Source organism: Petaurus breviceps, unplaced genomic scaffold, assembly GCF_028583685.1.
Source record: "Petaurus breviceps papuanus isolate PSGF00001 unplaced genomic scaffold, PetGlider_PUasm1.0 90808, whole genome shotgun sequence".
In the NCBI taxonomy this organism is placed as follows: Eukaryota; Metazoa; Chordata; class Mammalia; order Diprotodontia; family Petauridae; genus Petaurus; species Petaurus breviceps.
This window is the reverse complement of record NW_027187349.1, coordinates 2,961,915-2,979,548: the sequence shown is the minus strand read 5'-3', so window position 1 is coordinate 2,979,548 and position 17,634 is coordinate 2,961,915. Positions and strand designations below refer to the sequence as shown.

General features: G+C 39.9%; 1 pseudogene; it reads left to right on the top strand.

The window, feature by feature from the left end:
• LOC138147881 (olfactory receptor 6C2-like) overlaps positions 1–17,357 on the top strand; it is a 47,956-nt pseudogene extending 30,599 nt beyond the window's left edge.
• Positions 17,358–17,634: the final 277 nt, after the last annotated feature.

Sequence of the window (17,634 nt, the reverse complement as noted above, 5' to 3'; positions counted from 1 at the left end):
GTGAAGCACCAGCAGCTGTGGTGATTTCCAGACTTCTCAACCCATAAATGCCAAAGACAAAGTAAAAAGTTAGTGTGGAACTCTGTTGGAACAGGGGTGGATGGAAGAGCGTGGTCCAGCCCCTGTCCCTTGGGCAAGAAGCAGAGGAGGCCCAGCAGATGCACCATGTGGATGCCTCAGGAGCTCCTAGCTTGCAGATTGTAGGGGGACCAAGTGACCATTCAGAGGGTAATTGCTCTTGCTTTAACCTGCTTGGATCTGGATTGATTTCTTGGGTGGCGGTCCTGGGGTGTGTGGCCAGGTGCCAGAGCCTGTAGAGAGGGTGCCCAATTAATAGCTCCAGCAACTGTGAAAACCTCAGTGATTTGGGACAAAGCTCTCTCCATTCTGAAAGCAGAGTTCTACCATGGCAAAGAGTTCAAAAGTCAAGTAATTTACTGGCAACATGAGCAAGCAGAGAAAACACAATACTACCATAGATTCCTTTTTTGGGGACAAAAAAGGATCAAATCACGGAATGGGAGGAAGACAATGAAGTCAGAACTCCTGCATCAAAAGCTCCCAAGAAAAATATGAATTGGTTACAGGTCATGGAGAAGCTCAAGAAGGATTTTGAAAACCAAGTAAGAGAAGTAGGGGGGAAATTGGGAAGAGAAATGAGAATGATACAAGAAAATAATGAAAAGAATGTCAACAGCCTGACTGAAGAAAATAACTTCTTAAAAAATAGGCTAACTCGAATGGAAAAGAGGCCCAAAATGTCAATGAGGAGAAGAATGCCTTAAAAAACCGAATTTGCCAGATGGAAAAGGAATTTCAAAAACTGACTGAAGAGAATAACTCCTTCAAAATTAGATTGGAGCAAATGGAAGCTAATGACTTTATGAGAAATCAAGATAATATAAAACAGAACCAAACAAATGAAAAAATAGAAGGCAATGTGAAATATCTCATTGAAAAAACTACCAACCTGGAAAATAGATCCAGGAGAGATAATTTAAAAATTATTGGACTATCTTACAGCCATGATCAAAAAAAGAGCCTAGACACCATATTTCAAGAAATTGTCAAGGAAAATTGCCCTGATATTCTAGAACCAGAGGGCAAAATAGAAATAGAAAGAATTCACTGATAGCTTCTTGAAAAAGATCCCAAAAAGAAAACTCCTAGGAATATTATAGCCAAATTCCAGAGTTCCCAGGTCAAGGAGAAAATACTTCAAGCAGTCAGAAAGAAACAACTTGAGAATTGTGGAAACACAATCAGGATAACACAAAACCTAGCAGCTTCTACCTTAAGGGATTGAAGGGCTTGGAATATGATATTCCAGAGGTCAAAGGAGCTAGGATTAAAACCAAGAATGACTTACCCAGCAAAACTGAGTATAATGCTTCAGGGGAAAATATGGTCATTCAATGAAATAGAGGATTTTCAAGCATTCTTGATGAAAAAACCAGAGCTGAACAGAAAGTTTGACTTTCAAATACAAGAAGTGAGAGAAGTATGAGAAGGTAAACAGGGAAAAGAAATCATAAGGAACTTATTAAAGTTGAACTATTTACATTCCTATGTGGAAAAAATGATAATTGTAACTCATAAGGCTTTTCTCAGTTTGAGGACAGTTGAAGGGAATATATATGTATACATACATATATATGTACAGCAGGGTATAGGTGTATATAAATATATATGTGAGGGTGTGCATATGTATGTACATGTATACACAGACAGAGGGCACAGGATCAGTTGAATAGGAAGGGATGATATCTAAAAAATAAAATTAAGAGGTGAGAGAGGAATATATTGGAAGAAAGAGAAAGGGAGAGATAGATTAGGGTAAATTATCTCATATAAAAGAGGCAAGAGAAAACTGTTACAATGAAGGAGAAGAGAAGGAAGGTGAAAGGGAATGAGATAACCTTACTCTCATTGAATTTGTCTTAAGGAGGGAATAACATACACACCCAATTGGGTACCTTAGCCTATAGGAAAATAGGGGGGAAGAGGATAAGAGGGGGGATGATAGAAGGGAGGGCAGATTGGGAGAGAGGGTATTTAGAAGCAAACTCTTTTGAAAAGGGACAGGGTCAAAGGAGAAAATAGAATAAGTGAGGGGTGGGATACGATGGAGGTAAATATAGTTAGTCTTTCACAATATACCCACTATGGAAATGATTTGGGTAACTACACATGTACAACCTATATTGAATTGCTTATGTTCCCAGTGGGGGTGGGTAAGGAGGGATGAAGAGAAAAAATCTGGAACTCAAAGTTTTTAAAACAAATGTGTATAAATTTTTTTTTACATGCAACTGGGAAATAAGATATACAGGCACTGGAGTATAGAAATCCATCTTGTCTTACTAGAAAGTTAGAAGGGGGAATGGGGGAGGATATAAGAGAGAACAGATTGGGGAGAGTAGTACTCAGTAGGCTTGCTATTTTGGGTTGGGGGTTAGGGGAAAGACAGGGAGAAAAATTTGTAACTCAAAATCTTGTGGAAATGTATGTTGAAAACTAAAAATAAAAAATAAATTGGGGAAAAATGCCCTTTACTTATTTAACTTTATATATATTGCTGTTCCAGTAGACTGCCAGCTCCTTGAGACTGGGAATTATCTCACTTTTGTCTTTGTCATATCTAACAGAATAACGGTGTATTAATAAATCTTGGTGCTTAATAAATGTTGATTGGTTGATTCTTGAACAGAGACTTGGAGCTATGATCTTAGAAGTCATCTGGTTCAACCTCCTCTTATTAGACATAAGGAAATTGAGCACCAAAGAGGATGAGGTAACTTTTCTAGCATCACAGGGGTAGTAAGAGGAAGGGGCAGGATTTGAACTCATACCTACTGACCTCAAATCCAGTGCCAAGCTACCTTATGGCATCTTTCATGATGTCTATTGTGTATAGGAAGGAGATAAACAATGTCATGATTATTGGGCAGCTGGGTGGGCCTGGAGTTCAAATCCAGCTTCAGATACTTACAAGCTACTACTAGATACTTAACCCTGTTTGCTTCAGTTTCCTTAACTGCAAAATGGAGAAAATAATAGCACCTCCCTCCCAGAGTTGTTGTGAGGATTAAGATAATAATTATAAAGCACTTAGGGTAGTGCCTGGCACATGGTAAGTACTATATAGATGCTAGATATTATTGTTAAATAAATGGCTCTCAGAAGTGATGATAATAACCTTTAATTATCAGCCCCAACTAGTCCCATGTCCTATGTTTTTTGTGTTTTCTTTCCCTACATACAGTAGGTGGTGTCATGGATGGAGTGTTGGGTCTGGAGTCAAGGAAGACCTGAGTTCAACTCTAGCCTTAGATGCTTACTAACTGTGTGACCTTGGACAAATCACTTAACTGTTCTCTGCCTCAGTTTCCTCAACTGTAAAATGGGGATAATAATAGCAGGGGATAGCAACTACTTCTCAGGGTTGTTGTGAGGATAAAATGAGATAATATTTATAAAACACTTAGCACATTTCATGGCACATGGTAGATATTAAATAAATGCTTGTTTCCTTCTTTTTTTTTTGAGAAAAAAATGGAAATCTTTTCACCACAGCAATTTTTAATTGCTGCTGTTTCCTTCAGACAATGTGGAGCTACAGACTCATCCAAGTGTGTGATGTCATTTTTCCAGAGGCAGCTGTTATAAACTGGTCATTCAGAGCCAAAGGTTCATGAAACAGTGGACCTCCTCAGCCCCTGTGGGTCAGGTTTCAGCTTTCTGATATATATTTCATTAGGAGTATTTGGAAGGAAAACGTCTCTCAAGCACAAGGCCTTTCTGTGATGTGCACGTGTCCAGAAAGGGCTGTCTCTTGAAAATCCATGGGCAGACAGATGGGGTTTCCACAGGAAAGCCATGATGTGTAGTCTCAGGGCCCTCCTCTGTGCTTGGGGCTTGTGTGAGGTATTGTCTGGTGGAAAGTTAAGTAAACAGGCAGCTCACCTTGGACAGTTAGGTCACCACTCGTTGATGACTTTGAAGCATCATAAATGCATCTGCCAGGGACAAATATTTTTGGTAGTGCCTAATCCCAGGACGCCAATTTAAAAGAACAGCTTTGCCAAGGGACCTCGAGTAGTATTCTCATCATCTGTAAAGTGCAGAAAAGGCTGTCCTCCCCGCACAGGATTGTTATGAGGAATCCAGGTCCCAGACTTGTCAAGGGTCAGGAGAACTTCTCAGGATGATAAAGCTAGAAGTGAAAGCGATCACAAAGGGCATCTGATCCAATCTCCTCATTTTGAAGGGTTGCAATAATAAGAATAGCTTGCATTTATAAAGCTCTCAGAGGTTTGCAAGGCACCTTATAAATGTTATCACATTTTCTTTTCTTTCCTTCCTTCCTTCCTTCCTTCCTTCCTTCCTTCCTTTCTTTCTTTCTTTCTTTCTTTCTTTCTTTCTTTCTTTCTTTCTTTCTTTCTTTCTTTCTTTCTTCCTTCCTTCCTTCCTTCCTTCCTTCCTTCCTTCCTTTCTTTCTTTCTTTCTTTCTTTCTTTCTTTCTTTCTTTCTTTCTTTCTTCCTTCCTTCCTTTCGGAGGGCAGGGCAATTGAGGTTAAGTGACTTGCCCAAGGTCACACAGCTAGTAAGTGTTAAGTGTCTGAGCTTGGATTTGAACTCAGGTCCTCCTGACTCCAGGGCTCTATTCATTGCACCACCTAGCCACCCCATCACATTTTATTTTCACACCAATCTTGAGAGGTAGGTGCTTTTATTATGAGGAGGAGACTGAGGCAGACAGACGTCAAGTAACTATCCCAAAGTCACATAATTGGTAAGTGTTTGAAGCTGAATTGGAATTAAGATTTTTTCCCCCATTGTACTGCAAAAAGTATCAGCTCTGGGAATGGATTTATTGTTCAGTTACTGCAGGGTTTGAGTCCCAGTCCTTAAATCTATAAGTCAATAAGTATGTATAAAACACTTAGTACATATTTGGCACTGGGCTAAGCCCCGGGAATACAAATCCAAACAAAAAGAAAGTCAGTCCTTGCCCTCAAGGAGCTTACATTCTAACTGGGGTAAGATACTACATAAAAGGGACTTCAAAATTAGGGTGAAGAGGTACATTGGAGGGGGAGAGAGGGGTGGGGAGAAGAATTGTTGGCAAAATCTATAGCGTTAGGAGGGAGCCAGGGGAGGAGTGAGGGATAGTTGACCTGAGCACTTCCTCAAAATGAATCTCCATTGGTGGGGATCATATCTTTGCTGATGAAAATACTTATCCTCGAAGTGTTACTTGATGTATTGAAGCAACCTTGGGCAAATTCCCTAACCTCTTTGAGCCTCAGTTTATCATGAAAATGAGAATGAGAGACAGCATGGAGGTGTGGTGGATGAAAACCAGCTTTGGGGTGATGGAGACTTGGGGTTGTCTCACTTCTGTGACTCTTCTTCAATCCATTATTTAATTGCTGTTCCTCCTACCTCCTTCATTCTTGAAGAGGACCAATTAATTAAACATTTATTAAGTGCCTGCTAAGTTCCCAGACCCTGCCCTAAGCTCAGAGAATACAAAAGAAGGCAGAAGACAATCCCTGCCCTCAGGGAGCTCCAGATCTAATTTACTCACATCTCAGTGTGTCAGATAGCTAAGACTGTAAAGTGCAGAGAAGGTTGCTATTTGCACAGGTAGAGTGAATGTCCTCATTTGTGCCAATGAAATCATAGCTTCAAGTCCACCTCTTCCCATGCGCTTTTGGGAGATGAATACTGTCACCTCTTACCTTAGAGGCTTGTTGTGAAGAAACCACTTTGTAAATCATGTAGTACCATAGAAATGTATCACATTATCATCTTTATTTAGTTCAGACTTGTGGTTTTCTTGGTTTAAGTGATACGGATGGACAACTCACCTATACCATAGAGTCTTAGAGACTAGTGGGTCTCTACAAGCTTAAGTAACTTGCACAGGGTCACACCAGCAATGACATCAAAGATCCAGGCCCATCCTATCCCATTCCATCCCATTCTATCCCATCCCATCCCATCTAAAATTGGGATATTAGTGTTTGTACCACCTGCCTTATGCTTATACCATCATTATCATTTAGTCTAGTCCAGAGGCAGTCTTAAACCCAGGACTTCCTAACTGTAAGGTTGGCCCCTCTATCCACTTCACCTAGTACCTTGTACAGAGTTAAGTAATAAATAAATCCTGCATAGATGTTTCAGACAATGATAATAATGATGGAAGATTGGAAAACACATCCCAATTCTGATAGTTATGAGCCACTTAGTTGGCTAATGTCAGAGATGACTCTGAGCCATGTTAGGAAAGTACCAGGTTGCATAAGGATCCCTCAACAAGCAGGAGGAGGGGCTCCATACAGCCTTGACTGGGGTCCATTTTAAAATCATTCTCTTTTGCTTCCAGGCCTTTAACTTATTCTCTGTGTCTCTGGCAATGCCATTTGATGCATAGTGTGAGAGTATTTGAGGATGAGGTAACGGTCAGACAGCCAGAACCTGTAATTAGCTGGCCACGGGAATAGATGTGGATAAAGCAAAAACTTGCATGAGTTTCACTTATTCCAGGAGGACATTTTTTTTTCTTTAAAGGAAAAATAATAACTCAAGTGAATCTGGCACCATTTTGAATGTCTTTTATGGGCTTTTTTCTGATGGGGAACCCTGGCTCCCAGCCCTTGATTTCAGCACGGGGCCAGGAAGGCTGAAAAAGAAAAAAGGATTGGGAGGATTACAGATTATTCAGACAGCTTTCAGAAACATTTCCTTGTGCATTTGCCCCCTGTGTGTCCTACAGCTGGATGTCCCCAAACAGCTCCTGTTGTGTTCAGTCAGCCAATCTAAATCTCGACATTTTTTAATGCTCCTGCTGTCCCCTGGTAGTGGGTCAAGGCCAGGTTGAGTAGGGCACCCTCCATTACAGAAAGGAAGTGTTTGAAGTCTTTGTTTACCCAGATACCTAAACTAAATTCCTATCCTCAGAACACTGGGGATGACAGCTGGACTGGCAGGCTTGCTCCCAGGTTTTGGTGCTTCTGGGAATTCAATTGAGTTTATGTCATTTGTTGGCAGGAACACGCTGACCCTGGGAATAATCTGAACTAGGAGATACTGTTGTCATTCACTCTGATTGGTTCTTCTTCTTCTGTAGGGCTGATTTTTCTTAATAGCTCTCAAGTATACTGGGTTTTCCAGATCTTGCCAGTGATACTTCCAGGCTTAGAAAAAAAAAGGAACACCAGGATCCACATTATGCTCCCTATGAAAGATGACTGTTGTCTAGATTCCAGTCCTTGGTAGAATGCTGGATCCTTTAGATACACACATGATTCCAGAGTAGAGTTATAATGCCCTTGAGGACGTTGATGCATAAGTGATCCCAAACGAGATCCCAAAACTAGCTTGAAGAGATTGTTTTTGTTTTTTAAAGATTATTTCTGTGGCAGCTAGGTAGTACAGTGGATAGAATATTAAACTTGGAAATCAGAAACACCTGAGTCTGAATTTTGCATTAGATACTTATCGCTTGGGTGAGGCACTTTCCTTCTCAGTTTATGCCCCAGTGTCTTCATCTGTCCAACGAAGAAGTTGGACTTTGTGGCCTCTTAATTTCTTTCTAGCTCGGAATCTATGATGCTATGAATTTCTGCAGCTGGGTCAGATACAAGTGGGGGTGAACAGTCTCACTGGAAATGTGGCTGTTGTGGATGAGGGTGGAAATGTATCTCAAAAGTGGCAAGGTGGGAAAAGCACCCCCAGGATGAGCCTGCTGCTCTATGGGGATAAGGTGAGTTGGGAGGCAGCTTGGTACAGTGGAGAGGTCATTGATTCTGGAGGCACAGGAGCTGAATTCAAATCTACCACTTATAAGCTGTTCAGTGACCTTTTCAAGTGACTTAACCTTGCTAGGTCTCAGTTTCTTTATCCATAAAAGGGGAGAATCTCTTCTCTCCTTCTGAGGTCTTCTGAGGTCCCTTCTAGTTCTAGATCTATGATACTATGATTTCTGGGGACATGTTGTCAGTACTGCCAACATTTCCCACTGCCAGGTCTTAATTATGCCTCTGTTCTAAAACACCATCTGAGTTACGGAGAGGCAGAGTGGCGTAATAGAAAGACCACTAGATCTAGACACCTGGGTTTGAGACTGCATTCTATTGCATACTGTCACAGTAAAAAAAAAACACTTAACTCGCCTGCTCAGGAAGCCACAATGATTCCCTATTATCTTTAGGATGAAATAAAAATGAAAACTCTTCACAGTCTGGATCCATCTTCCCTCCCTGTCCCCTGACTGATTTCACATCATTCTCATTTGTGTCCTGTACCTTCTGTTCAAACTGACTTACTTAATGTTCCTCATACATGGGATTCTACCTCCTGACTCTGTACTTTTACAAAGACTATCATCCATTTATTTAATAATAATGATGAGAGGCAGCTAGGTGGTGCAGTGAATAGAGCACTGACCCTGGAATTAGGAGTTCGAATCCTGGCCTCAGACACTTAACACTCACTTAGCTGTGTGACCTTGGGCAAGTCACTTAACCCCAGTTGCCCTGCCTTCCCCCTTCCAAAAAGGCAAAAAAAATAATAATGATGATTATAACTAGTCCTTATTATAGTGGTTTGTAAAGTTTTTTTTTATAAGTATCATCTCTTTTGATCCTTACAACAACTTCCTGGGAAGTAGGAGCTATTATGATCCCCAGTTTATAAATGAGGAAACTGAAGTGACTTGCCCAGGGTAACACAGCTAGTGAGTACCCAAGGATACATTTGAATGCAGATCTTCCTGGCTTCAGATTCAGTGTTCTTTCCACTGTGCCATCCAGCTGCCTATCTAGTTACAAAATTCTTTTCCTCGTTGTTGTTGTTCAATTGTTTCCAGTCATATCTTACTCTTCACGACCCCTTTTGGAGCTTCCTTGGCAGAGATACTGGAGTGGTTTGCCATTTCCTTCTCTAGCCCATTTTATAGATGAGGAAACGGAGGCAAACAGGGTTAAATGACTTGCCCAGAGTCACACAGCTAGTAAGTGTCTGAGGGCAAATTTGAACTCATGAAAACAAGTTTTCCTGACTCCAAGCCTAGCACTCTATCCACTGTGCTCCCTCGTTGCCCCCCTTTCCTACTTATCTTTGTTTTGTAGAATTCCTCACACTCTTCAAAGCTCAGTTCAAGAGTCAGACCTTGCATGAGGCCTTTCCTAATTCTATCATTTTTTAATAGTTCTTCTCCCTCTACCAAAATGATCTATTACTTATTTTTTTTTACCTATTTTACCTATTTGTGTACATGCTATTTGCTCCAATTAGAATGCAAACTCCTTGAGGGAAAGGATTGTTCATTTTTGTCCATCACTCAGAGTTTTATGGTGTGATCTGAGAGGCATCCAACTTTTGGGTCTCACCTAACTAAATGCCTTTCCCTTATTCTGGTGCCGTAGCAGCACTACCATTAGGAACCTATTTTCTCTCCCAATCAATCAATCAGTCAATCAATCAATCAATCAATCAAATAATCATTTATTTAATGCTGACTATGTGGTAGGCACTGAAGTAGACACTAGGGACACAATAACGAAATAAATATTGAAACAATTCCTACACACGACGAGCTTACATTCTAATGGAGAAGACAAGTACACACACATATCATAAATACCCATAAATACAAATTATACAAAGTATTTAAATATAAGGTGGTTTGGGAGGGAGGGAGCTAACAGTTGGAGAACTGTTCCTTTTCTTCAAAGTAAATACTCCTGGGAAGATGTAAGAAATTAAATTACTCACGATGATCTAGTATTAATTCATTTATCAGGTAACTTTACTATCAGCCCTCCCAGTATGTAGATACTTGAGTTAGTCTTGTTGTTGTATATTTGAAGTCACAGAATTCAGTGGGAAGGAATCTCATGGTCACTGGAATCCATCTAGTACGAACCACTTGGGGTTGATAACTACATATTCAACATTTCCAAAAGTGTTTGTTCATCTTTTGCTTAAAAACATCAAGTAAGGGAAAAACCATTACCTCCCAAAGCACTTCATTTCACTTTTGGCCAATTCTACTTGCTTAGGAAGTTTTCCCCTTATTTTGAGTCCAAATCAGCCTCCCTGAGACTTCCAACATTGCTTAGTCCTGTCATTGGCTCCAAACAGAACAATTCTAAGTAATCCCTCATTCTCATGACAGCCTTTGAAGAGAACTATCATGATTCCCTGAAGTCTTCTCTTCTCCATGCTAACCATTCCTAGGTCCTTCAGTCTACCCTTACAGGGCACAGTTCCCACAAAATTCTCACCATCCTTGTCATCTTCTGGATGCATAGCAGATTATCAATGGCTTTCTTAAAATGTGCAGCCCAACACTATTTTTCACTTTCTTTCTTTTTTTGCTTTTGTTCATCTTCTTATACAAAACGAATAATATGGAAATGTTTTACATGATTGCACATGTATAACGTATTATAAACATGTATAAAGAGTACTTACTGTTGGAGTGGGGTATAGAATTTGGAACTCAAAACTTAAAAAAAACCCAAATGTTTAAAACCATTTAAAAATGTAATTAGGGAAAATAAAATGTTATTTAAAAATGCAGCCTGGAACAGAGTATGGTACTCCTTATGTGGTTTTACGATGGTAGAGTCGAGTGGATCTATGACATCTGGACACTCTACTTTTAATGCAACCTATATAGTATTAGCTTCTTGGGTTGCCAGTCAGAAGATACAGGTTTTGGCTTTGGTATTTCTGACTTAAGTGAACTTGGGTCAGTTGCTTAAGCTTTCTGGGCTTCAGTTTCCCCATCTATAAGATGAAGGATTGACTTATATGACCCTTGAAGTCTTTTCTGCTTCTCATCCTATGACCTTGTTATTCTAGATTGGCACCTTCAAGAGGTGGTGGATGTGAGTGGTTGCTACATAGGGTACAAGTAAATGGGAGAGCAATGAGGACAAACTTTGCCTATTTTTTTCCCTCCCTTAGCTTCTGCTCAAATGTCCTGGTTCTCTCCTTGTTAGTCTGCAATACTTATCTGATGCCATTTCTGATTCTACTTTTCCCTCACTCCCTAAATATGAACATGTTCTGAGACCTGCTCCTCATCTCAAGGATTTTCTCACTCTATGCTCTCTCCACCAGAAAACTCATTCACTTTTCTGGTGTCAACTCTGTATGATGACTCTCACATTGTACTTCTTAGTACTAACCCTTCTTCTGAGCTGTAATCTGATGTTGGACTCTGGCCTTAAACCCAGCCAACCTAAGATAAAACATAAAATGATATTTTTCCTCTACCAAACCAGTTCCCCCCACTATATTTATTTCTGTATATCTATTAATGGTACCTCCATTATTCCAGACTTCCAGGCTTGAAACAATGACATTACTGGATTCAGATAATCAGACATTTCAGTACCTCCATTAATTCTCTTGTGGGGACACCTGGGACTTTGCCTTACTGGAGGAATGTGGTGGCAGAAACTCTGGACTATTGCTCTACTCTGTTGTAGAACTTGTGGCAGGAGGGAGGAATAGGGCAAGGGGACTGTGGAGGAGATCTCCTGGTGTGTGGCCATGATAGTCAGGAAACTGTACATCTAAAACATCCCATTTTAATGAATTATTCTTGCTAACTACACAAGAGCAACCTAGTTAGGTTGTTTCTATGCTGGAGAAAGAATGCAAATATCATGAACACTTTCTAAATTTCAGTACCATAGACAAAACCCTGATCACCCTGCCTTTGGTGCTGCTCCATGGGAATGGGTTGGGCTAGATGACCTCTGAGGTCCTTTGCGATTCTAAGAAATTTTATGATTGACTTTTCCCTCTGCCTCTCCCAATGTCCAGTAACTTGTTAAATCTTTTCAATTCTTCCTTCATAAAGTCTCTGGCTTCTGTTCCCTCCTTCTCATTTGCACTGCCAACATCCTACTTCAGATCTTATTATCTCATGCCCAAACTATTGCAGTAGCTTTCTAACTAGTCTTTCTGTCTCTAGTCTCTCTTGATGTTAATCCATTCAACACACTGAAGCCAGATTAATTTTCATAAATATTGCCTTCATTATGCTATTTCCCTGATCAAAACCTTCAATAGAATCCACCGTTCATAGAATAAACTTCCAGCTCTTTTAACAAGGCCTACAAAAATTCAGACCTGACCATTTTATTTTCTACTGCTCCCCCTTTAAAAACTCTCTAGTCTACTTTCTGTCTCCCAAACATGCTTTTTGCTTCCCCTATTTCTATACCATTCTTCATCTAGAGTCCTCTTTTTCTTCTTCTTTTTCTAACCAGAATTATATTTGTCCTTCAAGGCTCAACACAAATTTTACTACCACTGTGAAGCTGTCCCTGATTACTCTATCTGGAATTGATTTTTCCCTCTTTTGACCTTCAAAAATACTTATACCTACTACCATTCACTCATCAGTGTCCATATACTACTACCTTATAATGTGTGTATTTGTATTTAATATCTATAATATATAATGTAATTTAATGTATTATAATATAATTATCACACATTGTAAAATATAACTTAACATATTTAATATATAATATATAAATACATATAATTTATAACAGCATATAGGCATGTATACATACATAATGACATATATAGTGTTATTTCTTTCAACTGTATTATAAATCAAAGGTAGAATCAATGCATATTTTAAGGCTTTCATCCCCCTCAGTGCCTAATACTTTGCACACAAAAGGTACTCAGTTCTTAATGCTATCTAAGGTTAGTTTCCCCCACCTCCAGTTGAATAATTATTATTAGATTTATTACATGTTAGATTATTATATTTGTTATGTATCGTATTATATATGTTTTATATATTAATGAATAATATTAAGTAAAAGCTGGTGCTGTTTCTCTCTACTCCATCCTTGGACCAATGCTGGGACCTGACATAGACTTGGGTTGAGGAGTTTCTTGTCTATGGTCCAGGAGAACAGGAGAAAAACAAAGCCAAAATGTTTCCATTGGAAACATTTATGAAGCCAGAGGCTTCATAAAAAACCTGAGACTGACAGGGGCTTATAAGGGAGCAGAGGCAGAAGGGAGTATACAGATCATAGAATTATTTAGAGCTGGAAGGGACCTGAGAGATCTAGACCAAGCCTTCATTTTACAGATTAGGAAACTAAGCCCTCAAGGGATTAAACGATTTACCCAAAGCCACAAACTAGTAAAGTGGCAGAGCAAGAATTTGAATCCAAGTCTGCTTTTTTTTTGGAGGCAATTAGTGTTAAGTGACTTGCCCAGGGTCACACATCTAGAAAGTATCCGAGGCTGGAATTTGAACTCAGGTCCTCCCAACTTCAGGGCTGGTTATCTATCCACTGCACCACCTAGTTGCCCCAAACTCAAGTCTTCTTGAACAAGAACAAGGATTCTTTTGACTCTATGCCAAGGACCAAGATCAAAATGAGTCCAAAGAGTAAGCAAAGATGACAGTTGTCTGACATAAGATTTAGGGGTTCCATATTAGAATCACAGAAAGAGTGTGGGTTCTTTTCAGAGTTTGTATTTTATGTGTCACCAAGTCTTTCTTTAAGCATACATTAAGCATATTTTTGTGCTTGTCCACATTAGTCCAGCTTCTCCTCACTGAAGTTAGTTACCCAGTGGCAGGGTGGTACAATGGAAAGTCTTCTGGATTTGGAATCAGAGAACATTGGTTGGAACTCCATTTTTATTACCTACAGGTTATATGACCTCAGGTGAGTCATTTGACTTTTTTGGACCTAAGTTTCTCCTCCATAAAATTAAGGGGTTGGGTACTTTCCAAGGAATGACTTGTCTCTAAGGGATGGTGGATCTTACATATTCAACATGTTGAATAAAAAGGGTATTGCTTTGCCCTCCAGAAAACAGTCAGGAAGTTTATGTTTTCTTACTGATTTCATGGCTCACTTTTATCATGTCCAAACTATCTGCCCCCCCCCCCTTTTCATCTCTAGGGAATGCTAGGAGGAAGAACTACCCACATGGATGGATTTCTGCTTTCATTGGTTTGAGTTCTCTCTTCACCAGTGAAGATTATACCTCCTCTATGCACTTGTGTAATTCCTCCTGTAAAACTCCTTTCAGCGTCCCATAAACAGTCTTTATAGGATCCATTCAGTTCCCTGCAAGCCTTATTCTTTTCCCCCTAATATCACAAGAATGCCATTTTAATACGCAGATTACCCATCATTGCATGAGCTGCCCATTTCACTCATGGTGATATATGTTTATAATTCAACAAATTCAATTAAAATTTATTATGTATCTACTGTATGCAAGGCACTGTAATTAATCATTTCTTTTCATACCACTTTTCACACCTACATAATCATTGGTACTACATTCAGCCTCTATAACTACAATTAATCTATAAACACTGAATGTCTATCACAAATCATTTCCTTGATTTATGCAAAAATGCCCCACATGATGAGTTTGCATAGATAAGAGTGGGTATATTAGTTTATGTTTTCTCAGTTTCTTTTTACTGGTATTATTTTGATTCAATATTTTTCTATATCTTTAATATCTTTCCCTCCTTTATAAACCTTGGCTATAGATGTCCTCAGAGTTTCACAGTAGTGTCTTCTCCAACACAAATCTCTACTTGGTCAAGTTTGATTATTTTCCCACTTTTATTCACTTTAATGCTATAAATTCAGGACTGTCATGTTAGACTCCAAGTATGGTGCTTCCACTCTCATTGGAACATAGGATCATGGATTTGGAAACAGAGGGACATTAGAGATGATTAAGTCCGACCCCCTCATTTTACAGATGAAGAAACTAAGGCCAAGATAACTTAAGTGATTTTCTCAGTGTTACATAGAAAATTAAATCTGAGGTGGGAATTGAAGCACTCAGTGCAGTGCCTAGAACATAGTAGCTATCACATAAATGCTTATTCCCTTTCCCCTCTCTTCTCCTTTGGGTAGCAGTTAAAATATGATATTTGCCAGAGAACCCTGGAGAGTTCATTTTTTTATGGGTGAACATGATATAGATTAAGATCACAGATTCTTTAGAACTAGAAGGCTACCTGGCTATCTAACCCTTTCATTCTATAGATGAGATAACTAAGACCTAGGTTGGTTAGACTTGCCCAAGGTCACAAAGGTAGCCAAGTGTCAGAGATGGGATTTGACCTCAAATACAATGCTCTTCCCCTTGTACCACACTGCCATCCAAGTATCCAGGTTCTATGTGGAGAGCATATATTAAGAAGCTTATTTTTTCTGTAGCCTATTTGGAGATTTGCTTCAATCTAGAAGGGGACATGCAAAATCTTGAACTGCATATAATCTCTTATGCTTACTTTAGTACTTCACATTGAGTTCAAGAGTGTAGCTATTCCTTGGTACAATCTTCTTATGCTTAACCCTCTGGTGATAAACGTCTTCAAATTTCTGGTTCTCAGATAACAGCCAAGTCCATACCCTTGTATTACTAGACTTTTCAGCTTAGGGCCCATAGCAAGCAATAATAAATGCTTATTATCTACCTGCCTACCTGGGTAGGACCTTCCAGAGATTGTGTTCACTGGCAAAGCCTTTGAAGAACCAAGGTCACCTCCTTGCCCTAATAAGGCACCACAGTAGAACTTTAATTAAGGATAATCTCTCTGGGTGTTTCAAAATGGCAGGGAAAGATCAGACTTCATGTGTTGGCACAAAACAGATTTTTTTTGACTTTTCTTAATCTTGGGGAAAGCATTTTCTCTAAAGACTTCTCCAGAGAAGCATTCCTCAGATTTGACATCATGCATGGCCTCTGTTTTATTAGTTATTGTCCATTCACATTTTAATCCTCAGTTTTTGATGAATTTCACAGGATTACGAACTCATAGATTTAGAATGGAAAGGGACTTAGAAGTCATCTAGTTCAAACTCCTCATTTTACAGATAAAGCCTGGAATGGTTAAGTGATTTGCCCAAGAACACACAAGGAGTATGTGTATGGTGAAGGCAGGATTCTAACTTAGACCCTCTGACTGCAAATCAATGGCTCAATTTTCTGCACCAATAATGCTCGCTGTCTAGCTATAAACACTTGTATCAGCAATGCAATATTCACAATGCCTATGGAAATTACAGATATGCTGATGTAATTATCCATCACAAAATATATCAGGCTCGCTATATGGGGGAATAAGCTAGAAAATTTATTAAAATACCAAAAGACTGAGTCCCCAAACCAGAAAGTCAAAGCCATCAGAGTAGTTATGAAATTGGCACAGGTAGATAAATAGAAAGCACCCACATTCTCAAGCCTTTAAAACAGAACAGACTACCTCAGGCAAAGGTCCTCCTCTCCTCACTCACAGCAACCACCCAGCGTCCAGGAAGCGTACTCCCAGCAGCTCCGGCCCCTGGCAGTCCTCAGCAGGAGTCCTTAGCAGAAATTCTGGCTGACTCAAAAAGGGCTTCGCGCTGCCACTGCCGCTGCCTCTGCTGCTGCTGCCACCATTGCCGCCACTGCTAGCCACCACAGGAACTCTAGCTTGGCTTCCGCTTCCTCTTGCTCTGTCCTTTCCTGCTATGTCAGCAAGTCCAATGGGGCATGGAAGATCTTTAAATCCCATAACCCTTACAACAATATAACGTAATGGTTATGGGATTTGAAGATCTTCCATGCCCCTTGAACTTGCTGATGTAGCAGGAAGGGGTGGGGCAAAAGGAAGTGGGAGCCAAGCTAGAGTGTGTGCATGTGGTGACTGGAAGTGTGATGGCGGCAGCAGCAGCGGCAGTGGTGGTGGCGCGAACTCCTTTTTATTGAGCCAGCCAGAATTTCTTCTAAGGACTCCTGCTACAGACTGCTGGGGATGGGAACTGCTGCGTGGGGAGGGGGAGGGGTGAGGGGGTGGCTGGAGCTGCTGGGAGCAAGCTATGTAGTCGCTGAGCAGTTGTCCCGAGTGAGGAGAGGAGGATCTTTGCCTGAGGTAGCCTGTTCTGTTTAGAAGGCTTGAGAATGTGGGTGTTTACTACATTAACTACATGTGCCAACTTCATAACTACTATGATGGCTTTGACTTTCTGGTTTTGGGACTCCGTTTTCTGGTATTTGAATAAATGTTCTAGCTTTGTTCCCTGTGTAGAGAGCCTGGTATATTTTGTGATTAATAACCATATCAGCATATTTATAGTTACCATAGGCATTGTGAATACATTGTGAATACACATGGTTGGCTTTTTTTCTGTTACATTATTGTAGTTATTGTCTATCTTAGATATGCAGATGATACAACTCTGACAGCAGAAAGTGAAGAGGAATTAAAGAAGCCTCTCGATGAGGGTGAAAGAGGAGAGAGTAAAAGCTGGCTTGAAGTATAACATAAAAATAAAACTAAGATCTTGGCAACTGGTACCATCAGTCCTGGCAAACAGAAGGAGAAGAAATGGAAGCAGTATCATATTTTATATTCTTGGGCTCAAAGATCACTGCAGATGGTGACTGCAGTCATGAAATTAAATGATGCTCCTTGGAAGGAAAGTTATGGCAAATCCGGACAGCATACTAAAATGCAGAGACACCACCTTGCCAACAAAGGTCTGAATAGTCAAAGGTTTTTTTCCAGTAGCAATTTATGTGTGAGAGTTGGACTATAAG